The sequence below is a fragment of the Eucyclogobius newberryi genome, unplaced genomic scaffold (genome assembly GCF_026437365.1).
Source record: "Eucyclogobius newberryi isolate DKJ021-1_F unplaced genomic scaffold, fEucNew1.0.hap1 SCAF_22, whole genome shotgun sequence".
In the NCBI taxonomy this organism is placed as follows: Eukaryota; Metazoa; Chordata; class Actinopteri; order Gobiiformes; family Gobiidae; genus Eucyclogobius; species Eucyclogobius newberryi.
The window spans coordinates 29,094,466-29,108,970 of NW_027315857.1; the positions used below are offsets into that span (position 1 = coordinate 29,094,466).

At 50.1% G+C, this 14,505-nt stretch overlaps 1 protein-coding gene across 1 annotated transcript in view; it reads right to left on the reverse strand.

Annotated features, from left to right (window-relative positions):
• Window positions 1–14,505, reverse strand: part of slc25a11 (solute carrier family 25 member 11) — a 41,921-nt gene that overhangs the window by 12,712 nt on the left and 14,704 nt on the right. The window lies entirely within an intron of this gene.

The following is a 14,505-nucleotide window of genomic DNA, read 5'->3' on the forward strand; positions in this document are numbered from 1 at the left end:
AACGTCAGAGAGAATGTCAGAGAGACTGAGGAACAGAGAGAACGCCAGAGAGACTGAGGAACAGAGAGAACGCCAGAGAGACTGAGGAACAGAGAGAACGTCAGAGAGAACGTCAGAGAGACTGAGGAACAGAGAGAACGTCAGAGAGACTGAGGAACAGAGAGAACGTCAGAGAGACTGAGGAACAGAGAGAACGTCAGAGAGACTGAGGAACAGAGAGAACGTCAGAGAGACTGAGGAACAGAGAGAACGTCAGAGAGACTGAGGAACAGAGAGAACGTCAGAGAGACTGAGGAACAGAGAGAACGTCAGAGAGACTGAGGAACAGAGAGAACGTCAGAGAGACTGAGGAACAGAGAGAACGTCAGAGAGACTGAGGAACAGAGAGAACGTCAGAGAGACTGAGGAACAGAGAGAACGTCAGAGAGAACGCCAGAGAGACTGAGGAACAGAGAGAACGTCAGAGAGAACGTCAGAGAGACTGAGGAACAGAGAGAACGTCAGAGAGAACGCCAGAGAGACTGAGGAACAGAGAGAACGTCAGAGAGAACGTCAGAGAGACTGAGGAACAGAGAGAACGTCAGAGAGAATGTCAGAGAGACTGAGGAACAGAGAGAACGCCAGAGAGACTGAGGAACAGAGAGAACGTCAGAGAGACTGAGGAACAGAGAGAACGTCAGAGAGAACGTCAGAGAGACTGAGGAACAGAGAGAACGTCAGAAAGACTGAGGAACAGAGAGAACGTCAGAGAGACTGAGGAACAGAGAGAACGTCAGAGAGACTGAGGAACAGAGAGAACGTCAGAGAGAACGTCAGAGAGACTGAGGAACAGAGAGAACGTCAGAAAGACTGAGGAACAGAGAGAACGTCAGAGAGACTGAGGAACAGAGAGAACGTCAGAGAGACTGAGGAACAGAGAGAACGTCAGAGAGAACGTCAGAGAGACTGAGGAACAGAGAGAACGTCAGAAAGACTGAGGAACAGAGAGAACGTCAGAGAGACTGAGGAACAGAGAGAACGTCAGAGAGACTGAGGAACAGAGAGAACGTCAGAGAGACTGAGGAACAGAGAGAACGTCAGAGAGAACGTCAGAGAGACTGAGGAACAGAGAGAACGTCAGAGAGACTGAGGAACAGAGAGAACGTCAGAGAGACTGAGGAACAGAGAGAACGTCAGAGAGACTGAGGAACAGAGAGAACGTCAGAGAGACTGAGGAACAGAGAGAACGTCAGAGAGAACGTCAGAGAGACTGAGGAACAGAGAGAACGTCAGAGAGAATGTCAGAGAGACTGAGGAACAGAGAGAACGCCAGAGAGACTGAGGAACAGAGAGAACGTCAGAGAGACTGAGGAACAGAGAGAACGTCAGAGAGACTGAGGAACAGAGAGAACGTCAGAGAGACTGAGGAACAGAGAGAACGTCAGAGAGAACGTCAGAGAGACTGAGGAACAGAGAGAACGTCAGAGACTGAGGAACAGAGAGAACGTCAGAGAGACTGAGGAACAGAGAGAACGTCAGAGAGACTGAGGAACAGAGAGAACGTCAGAGAGACTGAGGAACAGAGAGAACGTCAGAGAGAACGTCAGAGAGACTGAGGAACAGAGAGAACGTCAGAGAGAATGTCAGAGAGACTGAGGAACAGAGAGAACGCCAGAGAGACTGAGGAACAGAGAGAACGTCAGAGAGACTGAGGAACAGAGAGAACGTCAGAGAGACTGAGGAACAGAGAGAACGTCAGAGAGACTGAGGAACAGAGAGAACGTCAGAGAGACTGAGGAACAGAGAGAACGTCAGAGAGACTGAGGAACAGAGAGAACGTCAGAGAGACTGAGGAACAGAGAGAACGTCAGAGAGAACGTCAGAGAGACTGAGGAACAGAGAGAACGTCAGAGAGACTGAGGAACAGAGAGAACGTCAGAGAGACTGAGGAACAGAGAGAACGTCAGAGAGACTGAGGAACAGAGAGAACGTCAGAGAGACTGAGGAACAGAGAGAACGTCAGAGAGACTGAGGAACAGAGAGAACGTCAGAGAGACTGAGGAACAGAGAGAACGTCAGAGAGAACGTCAGAGAGACTGAGGAACAGAGAGAACGTCAGAGAGAATGTCAGAGAGACTGAGGAACAGAGAGAACGCCAGAGAGACTGAGGAACAGAGAGAACGTCAGAGAGAACGTCAGAGAGACTGAGGAACAGAGAGAACGTCAGAGAGAATGTCAGAGAGACTGAGGAACAGAGAGAACGCCAGAGAGACTGAGGAACAGAGAGAACGCCAGAGAGACTGAGGAACAGAGAGAACGTCAGAGAGAACGTCAGAGAGACTGAGGAACAGAGAGAACGTCAGAGAGACTGAGGAACAGAGAGAACGTCAGAGAGACTGAGGAACAGAGAGAACGTCAGAGAGACTGAGGAACAGAGAGAACGTCAGAGAGACTGAGGAACAGAGAGAACGTCAGAGAGACTGAGGAACAGAGAGAACGTCAGAGAGACTGAGGAACAGAGAGAACGTCAGAGAGACTGAGGAACAGAGAGAACGTCAGAGAGACTGAGGAACAGAGAGAACGTCAGAGAGACTGAGGAACAGAGAGAACGTCAGAGAGACTGAGGAACAGAGAGAACGTCAGAGAGAATGTCAGAGAGACTGAGGAACAGAGAGAACGCCAGAGAGACTGAGGAACAGAGAGAACGTCAGAGAGAACGTCAGAGAGACTGAGGAACAGAGAGAACGTCAGAGAGAATGTCAGAGAGACTGAGGAACAGAGAGAACGCCAGAGAGACTGAGGAACAGAGAGAACGCCAGAGAGACTGAGGAACAGAGAGAACGCCAGAGAGACTGAGGAACAGAGAGAACGTCAGAGAGACTGAGGAACAGAGAGAACGTCAGAGAGACTGAGGAACAGAGAGAACGTCAGAGAGACTGAGGAACAGAGAGAACGTCAGAGAGACTGAGGAACAGAGAGAACGTCAGAGAGACTGAGGAACAGAGAGAACGTCAGAGAGACTGAGGAACAGAGAGAACGTCAGAGAGACTGAGGAACAGAGAGAACGTCAGAGAGACTGAGGAACAGAGAGAACGTCAGAGAGACTGAGGAACAGAGAGAACGTCAGAGAGACTGAGGAACAGAGAGAACGTCAGAGAGACTGAGGAACAGAGAGAACGTCAGAGAGACTGAGGAACAGAGAGAACGTCAGAGAGACTGAGGAACAGAGAGAACGTCAGAGAGACTGAGGAACAGAGAGAACGTCAGAGAGACTGAGGAACAGAGAGAACGTCAGAGAGAACGTCAGAGAGACTGAGGAACAGAGAGAACGTCAGAGAGAATGTCAGAGAGACTGAGGAACAGAGAGAACGCCAGAGAGACTGAGGAACAGAGAGAACGTCAGAGAGACTGAGGAACAGAGAGAACGTCAGAGAGACTGAGGAACAGAGAGAACGTCAGAGAGAACGTCAGAGAGACTGAGGAACAGAGAGAACGTCAGAGAGACTGAGGAACAGGGAGAACGTCAGAGAGACTGAGGAACAGAGAGAACGTCAGAGACTGAGGAACAGAGAGAACGTCAGAGAGACTGAGGAACAGAGAGAACGTCAGAGAGAACGTCAGAGAGACTGAGGAACAGAGAGAACGTCAGAGAGAACGCCAGAGAGACTGAGGAACAGAGAGAACGTCAGAGAGACTGAGGAACAGAGAGAACGTCAGAGAGACTGAGGAACAGAGAGAACGTCAGAGAGAACGTCAGAGAGACTGAGGAACAGAGAGAACGTCAGAGAGACTGAGGAACAGAGAGAACGTCAGAGAGACTGAGGAACAGAGAGAACGTCAGAGAGACTGAGGAACAGAGAGAACGTCAGAGAGACTGAGGAACAGAGAGAACGTCAGAGAGAATGTCAGAGAGACTGAGGAACAGAGAGAACGCCAGAGAGACTGAGGAACAGAGAGAACGTCAGAGAGAACGTCAGAGAGACTGAGGAACAGAGAGAACGTCAGAGAGAATGTCAGAGAGACTGAGGAACAGAGAGAACGCCAGAGAGACTGAGGAACAGAGAGAACGTCAGAGAGAAAGTCAGAGAGACTGAGGAACAGAGAGAACGTCAGAGAGACTGAGGAACAGAGAGAACGTCAGAGAGAACGTAAGAGAGAGTGAGGAACAGAGAGAACGTCAGAGAACGTCAGAGAGACTGAGGAACAGAGAGAACGTCAGAGAGAACGTCAGAGAGACTGAGGAACAGAGAGAACGTCAGAGAGACTGAGGAACAGAGAGAACGTCAGAGAGAACGTCAGAGAGACTGAGGAACAGAGAGAACGTCAGAGAGAACGTCAGAGAGACTGAGGAACAGAGAGAACGTCAGAGGGACTGAGGAACAGAGAGAACGTCAGAGAGAACGTAAGAGAGACTGAGGAACAGAGAGAACGTCAGAGAGACTGAGGAACAGAGAGAACGTCAGAGAGACTGAGGAACAGAGAGAACGTCAGAGAGAACGTAAGAGAGACTGAGGAACAGAGAGAACGTCAGAGAGACTGAGGAACAGAGAGAACGTCAGAGAGAACGTCAGAGAGACTGAGGAACAGAGAGAACGTCAGAGAGAACGTCAGAGAGACTGAGGAACAGAGAGAACGTCAGAGAGAACGTCAGAGAGACTGAGGAACAGAGAGAACGCCAGAGAGACTGAGGAACAGAGAGAACGTCAGAGAGACTGAGGAACAGAGAGAACGTCAGAGAGACTGAGGAACAGAGAGAACGTCAGAGACTGAGGAACAGAGAGAACGTCAGAGAGACTGAGGAACAGAGAGAACGTCAGAGAGACTGAGGAACAGAGAGAACGTCAGAGAGAACGTCAGAGAGACTGAGGAACAGAGAGAACGTCAGAGAGAACGTCAGAGAGACTGAGGAACAGAGAGAACGTCACAGAGAACGCCAGAGAGACTGAGGAACAGAGAGAACGTCAGAGAGAACGCCAGAGAGACTGAGGAACAGAGAGAACGTCAGAGAGACTGAGGAACAGAGAGAACGTCAGAGAGAACGTCAGAGAGACTGAGGAACAGAGAGAACGTCAGAGAGAACGCCAGAGAGACTGAGAAACAGAGAACGTCAGAGAGACTGAGGAACAGAGAGAACGTCAGAGAGACTGAGGAACAGAGAGAACGTCAGAGAGACTGAGGAACAGAGAGAACGTCAGAGAGACTGAGGAACAGAGAGAACGTCAGAGAGACTGAGGAACAGAGAGAACGTCAGAGAGAACGTCAGAGAGACTGAGGAACAGAGAGAACGTCAGAGAGAACGTCAGAGAGACTGAGGAACAGAGAGAACGTCAGAGGGACTGAGGAACAGAGAGAACGTCAGAGAGAACGTAAGAGAGACTGAGGAACAGAGAGAACGTCAGAGAGACTGAGGAACAGAGAGAACGTCAGAGAGACTGAGGAACAGAGAGAACGTCAGAGAGACTGAGGAACAGAGAACGTCAGAGAGAACGTAAGAGAGACTGAGGAACAGAGAGAACGTCAGAGAGACTGAGGAACAGAGAGAACGTCAGAGAGAACGTCAGAGAGACTGAGGAACAGAGAGAACGTCAGAGAGAACGTAAGAGAGACTGAGGAACAGAGAGAACGTCAGAGAGAACGTCAGAGAGACTGAGGAACAGAGAGAACGTCAGAGAGACTGAGGAACAGAGAGAACGTCAGAGAGACTGAGGAACAGAGAGAACGTCAGAGAGACTGAGGAACAGAGAGAACGTCAGAGAGACTGAGGAACAGAGAGAACGTCAGAGAGACTGAGGAACAGAGAGAACGTCAGAGAGAACGTCAGAGAGATTGAGGAACAGAGAGAACGTCAGAGAGACTGAGGAACAGAGAGAACATCAGAGAGAACGTAAGAGAGACTGAGGAACAGAGAGAACGTCAGAGGGAGAGGAACAGAGAGAACGTCAGAGAGAACGTCAGAGAGACTGAGGAACAGAGAGAACGTCAGAGAGACTGAGGAACAGAGAGAACGTCAGAGAGACTGAGGAACAGAGAGAACGTCAGAGAGACTGAGGAACAGAGAGAACGTCAGAGAGAACGTCAGAGAGACTGAGGAACAGAGAAACGTCAGAGAGACTGAGGAACAGAGAGAACGTCAGAGAGAATGTAAGAGAGACTGAGGAACAGAGAGAACGTCAGAGAGAACGTCAGAGAGACTGAGGAACAGAGAGAACGTCAGAGAGACTGAGGAACAGAGAAAACGTCAGAGAGACTGAGGAACAGAGAGAACGTCAGAGAGACTGAGGAACAGAGAGAACGTCAGAGAGACTGAGGAACAGAGAGAACGTCAGAGAGACTGAGGAACAGAGAGAACGTCAGAGAGACTGAGGAACAGAGAGAACGTCAGAGAGACTGAGGAACAGAGAGAACGTCAGAGAGACTGAGGAACAGAGAGAACGTCAGAGAGAACGTCAGAGAGACTGAGGAACAGAGAGAACGTCAGAGGGACTGAGGAACAGAGAGAGCGTCAGAGAGAACGTAAGAGAGACTGAGGAACAGAGAGAACGTAAGAGAGACTGAGGAACAGAGAGAACGTCAGAGAGACTGAGGAACAGAGAGAACGTCAGAGAGACTGAGGAACAGAGAGAACGTCAGAGAGAACGTCAGAGAGACTGAGGAACAGAGAGAACGTCAGAGAGACTGAGGAACAGAGAGAACGTCAGAGAGAACGTAAGAGAGACTGAGGAACAGAGAGAACGTCAGAGGGAGAGGAACAGAGAGAACGTCAGAGAGAACGTCAGAGAGACTGAGGAACAGAGAGAACGTCAGAGAGACTGAGGAACAGAGAGAACGTCAGAGAGACTGAGGAACAGAGAGAACGTCAGAGAGAACGTCAGAGAGACTGAGGAACAGAGAGAACGTCAGAGAGAACGTCAGAGAGACTGAGGAACAGAGAGAACGTCAGAGAGACTGAGGAACAGAGAAAACGTCAGAGAGACTGAGGAACAGAGAGAACGTCAGAGAGACTGAGGAACAGAGAGAACGTCAGAGAGACTGAGGAACAGAGAGAACGTCAGAGAGACTGAGGAACAGAGAGAACGTCAGAGAGACTGAGGAACAGAGAGAACGTCAGAGAGACTGAGGAACAGAGAGAACGTCAGAGAGAACGTCAGAGAGACTGAGGAACAGAGAGAACGTCAGAGAGAACGTCAGAGAGACTGAGGAACAGAGAGAACGTCAGAGAGAACGTAAGAGAGACTGAGGAACAGAGAGAACGTCAGAGAGAACGTCAGAGAGACTGAGGAACAGAGAGAACGTCAGAGAGACTGAGGAACAGAGAGAACGTCAGAGAGAACGTAAGAGAGACTGAGGAACAGAGAGAACGTCAGAGAGACTGAGGAACAGAGAGAACGTCAGAGAGAACGTCAGAGAGACTGAGGAACAGAGAGAACGTCAGAGAGACTGAGGAACAGAGAGAACGTCAGAGAGAACGTAAGAGAGACTGAGGAACAGAGAGAACGTAAGAGAACGTCAGAGAGACTGAGGAACAGAGAGAACGTCAGAGAGACTGAGGAACAGAGAGAACGTCAGAGAGAACGTCAGAGACTGAGGAACAGAGAGAACGTCAGAGAGACTGAGGAACAGAGAGAACGTCAGAGAGAACGTAAGAGAGACTGAGGAACAGAGAGAACGTCAGAGAGAACGTCAGAGAGACTGAGGAACAGAGAGAACGTCAGAGAGACTGAGGAACAGAGAGAACGTCAGAGAGAACGTAAGAGAGACTGAGGAACAGAGAGAACGTCAGAGAGAACGTCAGAGAGACTGAGGAACAGAGAGAACGTCAGAGAGACTGAGGAACAGAGAGAACGTAAGAGAGACTGAGGAACAGAGAGAACGTCAGAGAGAACGTCAGAGAGACTGAGGAACAGAGAGAAGGTCAGAGAGAACGCCAGAGAGACTGAGGAACAGAGAGAACGTCAGAGAGACTGAGGAACAGAGAGAATGTCGGAGAGAACGTCAGAGAGACTGAGGAACAGAGAGAACGTCAGAGAGAACGCCAGAGAGACTGAGGAACAGAGAGAACGTCAGAGAGAACGTCAGAGAGACTGAGGAACAGAGAGAACGTCAGAGAGAACGTCAGAGAGACTGAGGAACAGAGAGAACGTCAGAGAGACTGAGGAACAGAGAGAACGTCAGAGAGACTGAGGAACAGAGAGAACGTCAGAGAGACTGAGGAACAGATAGAACGTCAGAGAGACTGAGGAACAGAGAGAACGTCAGAGAGAACGCCAGAGAGACTGAGGAACAGAGAGAACGTCAGAGAGAACGTCAGAGAGACTGAGGAACAGAGAGAACGTCAGAGAGAACGCCATAGAGACTGAGGAACAGAGAGAACGTCAGAGAGACTGAGGAACAGAGAGAACGTCAGAGAGAACGCCAGAGAGACTGAGGAACAGAGAGAACGTCAGAGAGAACGCCAGAGAGACTGAGGAACAGAGAGAACGTCAGAGAGAACGCCAGAGAGACTGAGGAACAGAGAGAACGTCAGAGAGAACGTCAGAGAGACTGAGGAACAGAGAGAACGTCAGAGAGAACGCCAGAGAGACTGAGGAACAGAGAGAACGTCAGAGAGAACGTCAGAGAGACTGAGGAACAGAGAGAACGTCAGAGAGAACGCCAGAGAGACTGAGGAACAGAGAGAACGTCAGAGAGAACGCCAGAGAGACTGAGGAACAGAGAGAACGTCAGAGAGAACGCCAGAGAGACTGAGGAACAGAGAGAACGTCAGAGAGAACGCCAGAGAGACTGAGGAACAGAGAGAACGTCAGAGAGAACGTCAGAGAGACTGAGGAACAGAGAGAACGTCAGAGAGACTGAGGAACAGAGAGAAAGTCAGAGAGAACGCCAGAGAGACTGAGGAACAGAGAGAACGTCAGAGAGAACGTCAGAGAGACTGAGGAACAGAGAGAACGTCAGAGAGAACGCCAGAGAGAACGTCAGAGAGACTGAGGAACAGAGAGAAGGTCAGAGAGAACGCCAGAGAGACTGAGGAACAGAGAGAACGTCAGAGAGACTGAGGAACAGAGAGAATGTCAGAGAGAACGTCAGAGAGACTGAGGAACAGAGAGAACGTCAGAGAGAACGCCAGAGAGACTGAGGAACAGAGAGAACGCCAGAGAGACTGAGGAACAGAGAGAACGTCAGAGAGAACGCCAGAGAGACTGAGGAACAGAGAGAACGTCAGAGAGAACGTCAGAGAGACTGAGGAACAGAGAGAACGTCAGAGAGAACGTCAGAGAGACTGAGGAACAGAGAGAACGTCAGAGAGACTGAGGAACAGAGAGAACGTCAGAGAGACTGAGGAACAGAGAGAACGTCAGAGAGACTGAGGAACAGAGAGAACGTCAGAGAGACTGAGGAACAGAGAGAACGTCAGAGAGAACGCCAGAGAGACTGAGGAACAGAGAGAACGTCAGAGAGAACGTCAGAGAGACTGAGGAACAGAGAGAACGTCAGAGAGAACGCCATAGAGACTGAGGAACAGAGAGAACGTCAGAGAGACTGAGGAACAGAGAGAACGTCAGAGAGAACGCCAGAGAGACTGAGGAACAGAGAGAACAACAGAGAGAACGTCAGAGAGACTGAGGAACAGAGAGAACGTCAGAGAGAACGCCAGAGAGACTGAGGAACAGAGAGAACGTCAGAGAGAACGTCAGAGAGAACGCCAGAGAGACTGAGGAACAGAGAGAACGTCAGAGAGAACGCCAGAGAGACTGAGGAACAGAGAGAACGTCAGAGAGAACGCCAGAGAGACTGAGGAACAGAGAGAACGTCAGAGAGAACGCCAGAGAGACTGAGGAACAGAGAGAACGTCAGAGAGAACGCCAGAGAGACTGAGGAACAGAGAGAACGTCAGAGAGACCGTCAAAGAGACTGAGGAACAGAGAGAACGTCAGAGAGACTGAGGAACAGAGAGAACGTCAGAGAGACTGAGGAACAGAGAGAACGTCAGAGAGACTGAGGAACAGAGAGAACGTCAGAGAGAACGTCAGAGAGACTGAGGAACAGAGAGAACGTCAGAGAGAACGTCAGAGAGACTGAGGAACAGAGAGAACGTCAGAGAGACTGAGGAACAGAGAGAACGTCAGAGAGACTGAGGAACAGAGAGAACGTCAGAGAGACTAAGGAACAGAGAGAACGTCAGAGAGACTGAGGAACAGAGAGAACGTCAGAGAGAACGTCAGAGAGACTGAGGAACAGAGAGAACGTCAGAGAGACTGAGGAACAGAGAGAACGTCAGAGAGAACGTAAGAGAGACTGAGGAACAGAGAAAACGTCAGAGAGAACGTCAGAGAGACTGAGGAACAGAGAGAACGTCAGAGAGACTGAGGAACAGAGAGAACGTCAGAGAGAACGTAAGAGAGACTGAGGAACAGAGAGAACGTCAGAGAGACTGAGGAACAGAGAGAACGTCAGAGAGAACGTCAGAGAGACTGAGGAACAGAGAGAACGTCAGAGAGACTGAGGAACAGAGAGAACGTCAGAGAGAACGTAAGAGAGACTGAGGAACAGAGAGAACGTCAGAGAGACTGAGGAACAGAGAGAACGTCAGAGAGACTGAGGAACAGAGAGAACGTCAGAGAGACTGAGGAACAGAGAGAACGTCAGAGAGACTGAGGAACAGAGAGAACGTCAGAGAGACTGAGGAACAGAGAGAACGTCAGAGAGAACGTAAGAGAGACTGAGGAACAGAGAGAACGTCAGAGAGAACGTCAGAGAGACTGAGGAACAGAGAGAACGTCAGAGGGACTGAGGAACAGAGAGAACGTCAGAGAGAACGTAAGAGAGACTGAGGAACAGAGAGAACGTAAGAGAGACTGAGGAACAGAGAGAACGTCAGAGAGACTGAGGAACAGAGAGAACGTCAGAGAGACTGAGGAACAGAGAGAACGTCAGAGAGACTGAGGAACAGAGAGAACGTCAGAGAGAACGTAAGAGAGACTGAGGAACAGAGAGAACGTCAGAGAGACTGAGGAAGAGACTGAGGAACAGAGAGAACGTCAGAGAGACTGAGGAACAGAGAGAACGTCAGAGAGACTGAGGAAAGGAGAGAACGTCAGAGAGACTGAGGAACAGAGAGAACGTCAGAGAGAACGTAAGAGAGACTGAGGAACAGAGAAATCGTCAGAGAGAACGTCAGAGAGACTGAGGAACAGAGAGAACGTCAGAGAGACTGAGGAACAGAGAGAACGTCAGAGAGAACGTAAGAGAGACTGAGGAACAGAGAGAACGTCAGAGAGACTGAGGAACAGAGAGAACGTCAGAGAGAACGTCAGAGAGACTGAGGAACAGAGAGAACGTCAGAGAGACTGAGGAACAGAGAGAACGTCAGAGAGAACGTAAGAGAGACTGAGGAACAGAGAGAACGTCAGAGAGAACGTCAGAGAGACTGAGGAACAGAGAGAACGTCAGAGAGACTGAGGAACAGAGAGAACGTCAGAGAGAACGTAAGAGAGACTGAGGAACAGAGAGAACGTCAGAGAGACTGAGGAACAGAGAGAACGTCAGAGAGACTGAGGAACAGAGAGAACGTCAGAGAGACTGAGGAACAGAGAGAACGTCAGAGAGACTGAGGAACAGAGAGAACGTCAGAGAGAACGTAAGAGAGACTGAGGAACAGAGAGAACGCCAGAGAGACTGAGGAACAGAGAGAACGTCAGAGAGACTGAGGAACAGAGAGAACGTCAGAGAGACTGAGGAACAGAGAGAACGTCAGAGAGAACGTCAGAGAGACTGAGGAACAAAGAGAACGTCAGAGAGACTGAGGAACAGAGAGATTGTCAGAGAGAACGTCAGAGAGACTGAGGAACAGAGAGAACGTCAGAGAGACTGAGGAACAGAGAGAACGTCAGAGAGAACGTAAGAGAGACTGAGGAACAGAGAGAACGTCAGAGAGAACGTCAGAGAGACTGAGGAACAGAGAGAACGTCAGAGAGAACGTCAGAGAGACTGAGGAACAGAGAGAACGTCAGAGAGACTGAGGAACAGAGAGAACGTAAGAGAGACTGAGGAACAGAGAGAACGTCAGAGAGAACGTCAGAGAAACTGAGGAAAAGAGAGAACGTCAGAGAGAACGTCAGAGAGACTGAGGAACAGAGAGAACGTCAGAGAGAACGTCAGAGAGAACGTCAGAGAGACTGAGGAACAGAGAGAACGTCAGAGAGACTGAGGAACAGAGAGAACGTCAGAGAGAACGTCAGAGAGACTGAGGAACAGAGAGAACGTCAGAGAGAACGTCAGAGAGACTGAGGAACAGAGAGAACGTCAGAGAGACTGAGGAACAGAGAGAACGTCAGAGAGAACGTCAGAGAGACTGAGGAACAGAGAACGTCAGAGAGAACGTCAGAGAGACTGAGGAACAGAGAGAACGTCACAGAGAACGTCAGAGAGACTGAGGAACAGAGAGAACGTCAGAGAGAACGTCAGAGAGACTGAGGAACAGAGAGAACGTCAGAGAGAACGTCAGAGAGACTGAGGAACAGAGAGAACGTCAGAGAGAACGTCAGAGAGACTGAGGAACAGAGAGAACGTCAGAGAGAACGCCAGAGAGACTGAGGAACAGAGAGAACGTCAGAGAGAACGTCAGAGAGACTGAGGAACAGAGAGAACGTCAGAGAGAACGCCAGAGAGACTGAGGAACAGAGAGAACGTCAGAGAGAACGCCAGAGAGACTGAGGAACAGAGAGAACGTCAGAGAGAACGCCAGAGAGACTGAGGAACAGAGAGAACGTCAGAGAGAACGCCAGAGAGACTGAGGAACAGAGAGAACGTCAGAGAGAACGTCAGAGAGACTGAGGAACAGTGAGAACGTCAGAGAGACCGTCAAAGAGACTGAGGAACAGAGAGAACGTCAGAGAGACTGAGGAACAGAGAGAACGTCAGAGAGAACGCCAGAGAGACTGAGGAACAGAGAGAACGTCAGAGAGAACGTCAGAGAGACTGAGGAACAGAGAGAACGTCAGAGAGAACGCCAGAGAGACTGAGGAACAGAGAGAACGTCAGAGAGACTGAGGAACAGAGAGAAGGTCAGAGAGAACGCCAGAGAGACTGAGGAACAGAGAGAACGTCAGAGAGACTGAGGAACAGAGAGAATGTCAGAGAGAACGTCAGAGAGACTGAGGAACAGAGAGAACGTCAGAGAGAACGCCAGAGAGACTGAGGAACAGAGAGAACGCCAGAGAGACTGAGGAACAGAGAGAACGTTAGAGAGAACGCCAGAGAGACTGAGGAACAGAGAGAACGTCAGAGAGAACGTCAGAGAGACTGAGGAACAGAGAGAACGTCAGAGAGAACGTCAGAGAGACTGAGGAACAGAGAGAACGTCAGAGAGACTGAGGAACAGAGAGAACGTCAGAGAGACTGAGGAACAGAGAGAACGTCAGAGAGACTGAGGAACAGAGAGAACGTCAGAGAGAACGCCAGAGAGACTGAGGAACAGAGAGAACGCCAGAGAGACTGAGGAACAGAGAGAACGTCAGAGAGAACGCCAGAGAGACTGAGGAACAGAGAGAACGTCAGAGAGAACGTCAGAGAGACTGAGGAACAGAGAGAACGTCAGAGAGAACATCAGAGAGACTGAGGAACAGAGAGAACGTCAGAGAGACTGAGGAACAGAGAGAACGTCAGAGAGACTGAGGAACAGAGAGAACGTCAGAGAGACTGAGGAACAGAGAGAACGTCAGAGAGAACGCCAGAGAGACTGAGGAACAGAGAGAACGTCAGAGAGAACGTCAGAGAGACTGAGGAACAGAGAGAACGTCAGAGAGAACGCCATAGAGACTGAGGAACAGAGAGAACGTCAGAGAGACTGAGGAACAGAGAGAACGTCAGAGAGAACGCCAGAGAGACTGAGGAACAGAGAGAACGTCAGAGAGAACGTCAGAGAGACTGAGGAACAGAGAGAACGTCAGAGAGAACGCCAGAGAGACTGAGGAACAGAGAACGTCAGAGAGAACGTCAGAGAGACTGAGGAACAGAGAGAACGTCACAGAGAACGTCAGAGAGACTGAGGAACAGAGAGAACGTCAGAGAGAACGTCAGAGAGACTGAGGAACAGAGAGAACGTCAGAGAGAACGCCAGAGAGACTGAGGAACAGAGAGAACGTCAGAGAGACTGAGGAACAGAGAGAACGTCAGAGAGAACGCCAGAGAGACTGAGGAACAGAGAGAACGTCAGAGAGAACGTCAGAGAGACTGAGGAACAGAGAGAACGTCAGAGAGAACGCCAGAGAGACTGAGGAACAGAGAGAACGTCAGAGAGAACGCCAGAGAGACTGAGGAACAGAGAGAACGTCAGAGAGAACGCCAGAGAGACTGAGGAACAGAGAGAACGTCAGAGAGAACGCCAGAGAGACTGAGGAACAGAGAGAACGTCAGAGAGAACGTCAGAGAGACTGAGGAACAGTGAGAACGTCAGAGAGACCGTCAAAGAGACTGAGGAACAGAGAGAACGTCAGAGAGAACGCCAGAGAGACTGAGGAACAGAGAGAA